Source organism: Abramis brama (assembly GCF_963993115.1).
Source record: "Abramis brama genome assembly, chromosome: 6".
In the NCBI taxonomy this organism is placed as follows: domain Eukaryota; kingdom Metazoa; phylum Chordata; class Actinopteri; order Cypriniformes; family Leuciscidae; genus Abramis; species Abramis brama.
In genome coordinates, this window is record NC_139968.1 from 20,662,665 (window position 1) to 20,671,690 (window position 9,026).

At 37.2% G+C, this 9,026-nt stretch overlaps 1 long non-coding RNA gene across 1 annotated transcript; it reads right to left on the bottom strand.

Annotated features, from left to right (window-relative positions):
- Positions 1-7,045: 7,045 nt before the first annotated feature.
- LOC311085505 lies at positions 7,046-8,022 on the bottom strand. Its single transcript, XR_014606854.1, has 3 exons — positions 7,797-8,022; positions 7,339-7,593; positions 7,046-7,224 (listed from the first exon to the last, which is right to left on the bottom strand). It is a non-coding gene; the product is annotated as an uncharacterized lncRNA (long non-coding RNA).
- Between the last annotated feature and the right edge of the window lie 1,004 nt (positions 8,023-9,026).

A 9,026-nucleotide genomic window follows, 5' to 3' on the forward strand; every position in this document is an offset into this window, starting at 1 on the left:
ACTAAAACCTTAGTTAAGCAAAATTATCTTGCATACTCTAATGTACTTAAAGGGATAGTTCACTTTGAAATTAAATTTTGGTATGTTTTAGCTTACCTCAAGGGCATCCAAGATGTAGGTGTCTTTTTTTCCACAGTAGATTCAATTTTGATATTTTTAGGTCAAACCGTTCTTGTCTGTCAGTCATATAATGCAGGTCTATGGTCACCACCTCAAAGAGCATGCACAGAGTCCAAATTAAAACAATTCCCCATCGTCCAAATTAAACAATTCCCCATCGTAAGTACACATTGATGGCCTGAGACACGAAACGAGCGGTTTGTGTGAGAAAACGAACAGTATTTATATCGTTTTTACCTTTTGTACACAGCGACGTCCAAGCCAAGCGGTTTGACCTAAAAATATCAAAATTGAATCTACTGCGGAAAAAAAGACACCTACATCTTGGATGCCCTTGAGGTAAGCTAAAACATACCAAAATTTAATTTCAAAGTGAACTATCCCTTTAAAGTATCAAGAGTAAAACTAGAGGTATGTATTCTGCAGGGGGGAAAAAAACTCCTTGTCAGGGTTTTTATGATAGTTTTGCATTTATATTATGCTACTACTGCATTTTACTTCTGAATATTTTCAAGGTTGTTACATTATATACTTTTGTGTAGTTTAATGTAAAATCATATGTGAGGGAAAAAAGTACTTCAGTAGGTTACTTCACATTTGTACGTGAATACTTAACGAAATATGCAGTTCCGAAAATTAAAATGACAAAATGTAGGTCTACTGTCACAATATTAACAAATTGTTGCTAACTACAGCTGCGTCCCATATCAAAGGGCGCATCTGAAGCGCTCGGACCGGTCTAGCCTATGGAGGATTGTTCTTGTCGCCTGGAAACTGTGACAGCTGCCGATGACGAGCGGGAGAAATACTGGACTTTTTTATATTCAATTGGGTTTTGTATTCAAACAGGGCTAAACCGAAAATACATGACTTGGCAGCGCCGGGGCTGAAACATCTTCACCATGTCCTCCAGTAAAATATAAAACATAAAAATGACTATAGCCAATTCTGGCTCCATAGCTGTTTACTCAATTATATCAAATGAATTATCAGGATGGCAGCTGTCCTTTCGCACCGTTGCTTGGCGCCAGGAGCGTGATCAGAAACACCTGGTTGCGCAATTAGGAAATCCTACAAAGGCTACATGGTGTGTCCTTCGAAGGACGCATAGGCTGCATCCTTTGAAGGATGCAGCCTTCACATTGGGACACAGCTTGTGAATTTGTCTCTAGTAAAGCCTGAGAAAGGCTCCACCTCTCCGGGTTTGCTTGACCAATGAGAAGGGTGGAATTTCCAAGTGGGAAAATTTCTCTGTGGTTGATTTATGAATCTTTGTTTTAAGCGTGCTCATTTGCATGTGCAGCTGGATTGGTTTCTGATGAAGAAACTAAGAACATATCATGTACACAATCATTTTGATCTTAAAAGTACCAATTTATTGAGACCAAACATGGGATAGGTGAGGTTACATTGACCATTGGTTCTATCATAAAATACACAGTATCAAGAAAATAATAGAATTAAAAACACTACACAAGACAGTAAATCATTCACACAATTTCCTGGGATGCATGTTCATTTATAGATCAGATTAATGCAGCAAAGTCTGTTTTAAAGTCTGTTTCTGTCTTCCCCATTGTCTCTTGATCATGTGACCACATTTTTTTAACAGCCATAAAACCAACTTATCTGATTGTGGTCATGGTAACTAAGACAGTAGCACCTCACTGCAGTACACAAGATCCAGGGGGCGGAGTTGGATCCAGATCTAAGGGGTGGAGATGGGTAGGTTTAGGGGTGGGTTTAGGGATCAGGGGGTGGAGATGGGTAGGTTTAGGTATATGTAAGGTGGGAGGAGTTGGATCTGGATCCAACTCCTCCCCCTGGATTTCGTGTTCTGCAGTGAGGACCATCTCAACTAAGACCTTCTTGCCCTTGTTGGGGGGATGGGACCACAGATCCAAGAGGGAATTTAAAATATTATTTGTTAAACTATAACAAATACTTGTGTCTGATTTGTCTCAGTCGTTACAGTGTTGTTTGTGTACATGCAAAATATACAAATTTACCTATTAAAGGGGTCATATAATGGTACATGCACTTTTACAAGTTGATTGCACTGAAATGTCTGTTGGCAGTGCCTGTACACAACCATCCTATCATGATAAAAATCCATCCAGTGGTTTTGTTTTAATCTCCTTATATGTTTGACCCTCTCTGAAATCAAGCCGTTTGATATTGTGACGTCACAATATCCAACGCCCCTCCCGCGATTGTGATTGACAGCCGTGTTTCAACACAAGACCCGCCCTGAGCGAGCTGTGACAGCTGTCGTCATAGTCCGCCATTGTTGATATGCTGGAGCAGAATGGCGTCTAAGCGATTGTGGTGTTCTGTTCTTAGATGTAATAAGGAACACAGCAGTCATTTTACTGTTCCGAAATCCGACCCGCTGAAGACGCAGTGGCTGAGTTTCGTTTTTGAAGGAAATATTCCCAACGATCAATCTAAATGCCATTATGTTTGCGCTAATCATTTCTCACCAGACTGCTTTTTAAACGAGTGTCAGTATAAAGCTGGGTTTGCTAAGAGGCTGCTACTGAAAAATGAATCTGTACCAACTATTCGTGTGCCTGCTGCAATTCCAGAAGAAGTAAGTATAACGTTTTATTAACCTGTATATTAATCTTTGCAAATCGCTTGCACTTTATGATGAATGTGGCTAATGTTTACACTCATTACTGCATCGTAGGGTACATTACGGCATGTTTTCTATGTAACGACGTTCTCAAAACAACTCATAATCCTATACTGTATAATAATGAACAACGCGTTATGGTTAATGTGTTATAAAAACTGTGTACACAGGTGTTATAGTTAACGTGGTAACACTAGTTACACCTGGTTTACTTGTACTAAGTATAACGTTTTATTAACCTGTATATTAATCTTTGCAAATCGCTTGCACTTCATGATGAATGTGGCTAATATTTACACTAATTACGTGCAAAAAGACACGTAACAGTGTGCTACACAAACTATTAGGTATCTTTCAACTACTGCTAGAAACAGTCAACACAGAGATAACGTTACGCAATACGCATCATTGAGAAGCCTAACATTTACAAAAAAAGTTTTTCAGCATCAATCTGTCAACGAACTAACCTATACATAAGTAAAGCTAAACACATAGCGTTTGTATCTCACTATTCTACCGTGCCAGTACATACAAAAATAGATCAAAATGACATTACGTTAACCAACCATTCAGAAACGTCCTGTCCGAGCCGTAATGGTTGAACTTCTTCGGGGCCGTCATCTTGTTCAGAGTCCGAATCAGGTTCAAATTGGTATGGTTGCAAAGACGTATCCCCAGAAACAACGGTCCACGTGCATTGTTTCAGAACGCCCCACAGAACAGAGGGGCGGGGTGAGCAAAGCTCATTATCATTTAAAGACCCATGCACTCAAACGGCGTGCTGAAAACAGAGCTGTTTTTGACCAGGTAAAATGAGTGTTTTCTTACAATACTAATGAGAATTTTTAATTAAAGTATATTACAAACTTTTAATTTAGACCCTAAAGAAACATATTAGCTTGTACAAAAATGGCATTATATGACCCCTTTAAAGTTAATATGATTCTTTAGGGTCTAAATGGAAAGTTTGTAATATATTTTAATTAAAAATTCTCATTAGTATTGTAAGAAAACACTCATTTTACCTGGTCAAAAACAGCTCTGTTTTCAGCACGCCATTTAAGTGCATGTGTCTTTAAATGATAATGAGCTTTGCTCACCCCGCCCCTCTGTTCTGTGGGGCGTTTTACACAACACACGTGGAGTGTTGCCTTGACAACAGTTGAGGGTATATTTTGGAGAAAGAATGGCAGCAGGAGTCTCTAAGGAAACATTTGTGCAACCGTATCAATTTGAAACATGAAAGCATTGATGTTGATCGTGGGTAATATTCCCTTCGAAAACAAAACTCAGCCACTGCGTCTTCAGCGGTTCGGATTTAGGAACATCAAAATGACTGCTGTGTTCGTTATTACACCCAAGAACAGAACACCACAATCGCTTAGACGCCATTCTGCTTTTACTGTCTATGATTCTGCTCCAGCGTATCAACCATGGCGGACTATGATGACAGCTCGCTCAGGGCAGGTCTGTGTTGAAACCAAGTGGCATCATTCTGATCTGAAAAATGAAGCCTACCCGGAAGTGCGAAAAACTGCAATACATCGAAAATCCGCTAGGGCGAGGTCCCAAAAGGGAGCAAATGTCCATAGCCCCCATGTTAAAATGTCCGTTTTCACAGCATAAATTCATGTTTTTACAGGTTGGTCCCATGGACTTTTATTGTATTTTTCGATAGGTTCCGAGTGCCTGACAACCATGAGGGCTGTGAATTTTTTTCTAACTCGTTAGTTTAGATCGTATTTAGATATAAAATGTATGACAATAAGGGCGTGGTTAACTTTGATTGACAGCTTGATTGACAGATGACAAGGCAGCGCCACGGAGAATGACAACATAAGAAGCGCCATTTTTTAATACAGTTGACGTATAATACTACTGTTTCTGTATCATGAAATGTAGTTTTAAGAGTTTTTCAGGTGAGAATGTAGTTGTTTAAAGCTCAAATCTGTTTTGTTTTATGATTTATGAAAATTGTATCCAGTTGTGAGATCCAGCGATGACCGGGCGCTCGGCGCTCATGTACCCCGCCTGGAACAGCCTTTCCTTGGCTAGTCGTTCTGAGGTTTGCCGCTGACTCTGGCGTCTCTGTAGTGGTTAAATATGAGATATAATTCGTCTTGTGTATATTTAACGGGCGATTTTTGGTCTTGTAAATGTATAATTTGTTCCCTGGCCAATCGTTTTGGCTGAGGGGAAGTTTCATAACTTTAAGCTATTTAACTTTACCGTTGTATGGTTAGACTATATCGAGCGCTGACTTTGTATGTTTGACTGAATTGTTTGCTTTATTTGTATAGCTTCTTGTACCTTTTACTTATACTTTTATAATAGCTAATATTGATAAAACTGAAATTTAACAAAAAGAGACTGGGTTGAGTTTTGTCATTTTAAATTTTAATACAACGAATATGATCTGCATTTTTTTTTTTTTTACTGCAACATCTGTTGTTTAGTACAAATGCACATATTGCCTGGACCATATTAAAATGTTTAATATTTTTATATTATATTTAAAACGAAAAGAGGCAGGTTTGTGTTTTATATTTTGTTTTGTTTTTTATAAATAGGCAAATGTTATGTGCAGTGAATATCAATACGCGTTGCCTGAACCACATTTGTGTGGCTATAATGTTTAAGATTTCTTTAAATGAAAACGAAAAGAGTTAGTATGGTGTTTTATAACATATTTCGTTGCCTAAAATATACATAGAGATAACCGAAGTAGCAGAGCGAGCTGAGTGACGCGTGCTGCGTCAGAAGGTGGGCGGGGTTAGGATTTTCCAAGATGGCGCCGCCCATACCCCCCATAAACGGCTTCAAACCCGTTCTTCAGAAAGTCTATGGGTGACGTCACAGACGCTTTGTCCATATTTTTTACAGTCTATGGTTGAAACGCTGCTGTCAATTAACAATCGTGCGAGGGGCGTCTGACCGTGTGACGTCACTGTGAAAAAATATTTAAATAATGAAAAGTATTAAAAAGAGCTTGTGACTAAACTGTTTTATGTGTTTGAGGAGCGAAGAGGAGCGTAGCATTTGTCATCGAGTCATAGCCAATATTCTTTTAACTTGCCAAGTTTGGAATGAGTTTGAGTCACTTATAAAACGTACATTTGAAAAAGCAACACGTGCAAAAACATCTTAGCGCTTTCAGAGATGGAGCAGCATTTACTGCGAACCGATCGATCCACTCTGATCTTAGTGCTGTGCATATAGGCTACTTATTTAATTAAAAAATTTGCCATTTTGTAAAGAGCAATTTCGGTTTAATTTTGGTTAATTGTGCAGCCCTAGATTAACCTCACATAATTTTTTTTTTTTTTTTTTTTTTTTTTTAAATGCTTACTGACTGTTCAGTTTCTGTCTTATATCCCACCCCTTGTAATGATAAAATCAATGTTATTCACTTCACCTCTCATTGTTTTAATGTTGTGGCTGATCAGTGTATATTAGTGTAACCCTGTTTCATACTTTTAGTGGAAAGATCGGGTTCAAATGCTGATTGAGATATGCTACAATTGTTCCTCTTCACAATCTCAGAAGAGTTTGACTGAAAGATTTCAAAGAAGTAGCAGCTCTCAAAAAGACAATCTAAGGGGGCAGGAGATGGCCACTCCTTTTAATTTTTTTTTTTATTTTGACCATTTGTTTTATATATATATATATGAAGAGTTCAGATGCAAAAATTGCATAATTTTTTATCAAGCTTGTTTATTTAAGTTCAGTAATTTCACTTAAATGGCAATTAATAGGTAATTTTCATTGCCATTTAAGTGAAATTACTGAACTTAAATATACAAGCTTTATAAAAATGATCATTCTAGAAGAAAATGTCAGATGGCACTTACAGGCTTTTTTTTGCATCTGAACTCTTCATATATATATATATATATATATATATATATATATATATATATATATAGGCTTATAATATAATTTAATATATTAATATAAAATTATATATATATTTAATATAATTTTAATATATATTTAATATATATTGTAGACTTTGAGCTTAAGAAGCTGAATTTATTATACCATATTTGCCTGATTTTATCCCTGACCAACAGTTTTGAAGTTTTCAGACTTTCCCCATTCAAATAGATATGAGCCATACTTGCATGACTGGAATTTTAGGGTGTAACCAAGATGGCCACCAAGTGAACTAATGTAAAAGGTCTTTTGTGCCCCCCATGTAATATTGTAACTTTATATGGTTGTGACAATGAAGACACTTGGAATGATTGATGCTTGTCATGTGATACTTTATTGAAAGAAGTTACGGAAGCATTCAGTAACTTAACTCACTTCACATTTCTAATTATTTTGCCGATCCAATCGAGATATGGTGAAATCTTAGTATACACATTAGGATATTGAGGTGAATTGCACTGCTCTTTATATCCAAACGATGTGACACCAACTGCAGTGTTTCCATAAACCAAAGGACCTCCTGAATCAAACTGTAAAGAAACAGATCAACACGTCACTAAAAATTAAATATACTGTGTCAGTTTAAACTCATTAATTGACATAACATAATCAAAGTATGTGAATCTTTTTTTTTTTTTACGTACAAGGCAGGATCCACCACCACGGCCTTTTGTGCACATCATATTTGAGAGTGAGTATAACTCTCCCCATCTATAGCTACATTCTGTGTTATTCATTAAATACACATTTGCTTCCATTAGACGATCACTCTTTGGGCCACCAGTCTTCATTATTCCCCAGCCGGCAACACTACAGAGAGAATTTGTTCCCAAGTCTTCGCCTTTCATTGGTAATGAGATCCTTTTAACATTGTTGTTTGCTTCAACTTTTTCCTGTAGCTGTAATTCAAAAACACAACCATTATTAATAAGATTTAGTCATCTTTATTAAGACTGGACTGCAGTTGTTTATACTGTTGTTTGTGTGGTTAGAACAAAAGCCCTGATTGCAAAAGAAATTCAAACACAGTGTGTGTTAGTTTTGTGCCACTGTTTCCTGATCAGATTCAATTTGAACAACTAAAAGTATTACAGTTTGTTACCCTCAAAACTAAGCATGATGTCATTACTATTGTTTCCAAAGTCTGGATGCGGGATGTAAGACTCCACATCGAAGCGATCTGAACTCTTGATCTTCCTTAAGTCATGAGCACCAACAACAACCGTCAGAATCTCTAATCTGTTGAAAGAGAAAGTCATGATAGTAATGTATGTCATTCAGCACACTGTATGGTTGCACTGCAGTTGTTGTGTCATTCAAAAGTGATTTCTAAACAAGCTTTTACCCATTCCAGCAATGTGCAGCAGTCAAGACAAACTCATCAGAAATGAGGAATCCACCTCAGATATGTTCCCTGTTCTTCTGAAGAGAAACCATGTAGGGTCTGGAGTGGGGTTTGGCTTCTGTGCCGTTCACTATACCCACATTCACATGAGCTGAGAAAGAGAGTGCTGTCAGTCAACTTATTCAGCACATACGAATCAAACATCCTTAAAAATCATCATAATTTACTGTAATATAATCAATCTCACCAGTGAAGGTCAGGTGTGGCAGCAGAGAAGCCAGCAGGAGCAGAGAGATGATGATGATGGTCATGATGATGATGACATACAGTTCTCATGGCAAAAACACTGTATAAATATACTGTAAAAGTGGGTGGAGTCACTGAGTTGCACCTAAGTCATTTTTTCTTTTCTTCTTGCAGTATGAGCAACACAGTGATGAAAAGATACTGTTCTTCCGGTATTGCAAGAAGATTCAACTTGATTTAGATGATAAGAATTGAGCATGTATGCATGCATTTTAGTACTTGGATATTTTACAGCCCATAATACAGCTGATGTGCAGTTTGTTACCCTTAAAAGCACAATATCATTCCAAAAAGGCCAATATCTATATTGTGATATGTTTTGATGCAGGGTATACAAGGACAATCCTTCCAATTAGTTAGGCCATGATCAGCACATACGAATAAAACTCATCTCATACTATGGCTTCTTTGAAATACTTGATTCTGACTGGTCGACCCATTCTAAACTGTTGATTTATATTTTAAACGGCATCACTAAAGTAGTTCCAGGCGAGCTTTCACCGCATTAAATTTCCATGTCAATTCGCCAAATTATTTCAGTTATTCACAAGCCTATCACAGCAAAATAATCAAAACCCACACTCAGTGCCTATATATGCTCACGGGATGCAATTACAATGAGGAGAATTTTTATTATTATTATTATTATTTCACTCTAATGGTAAAACACTATAAGATAAT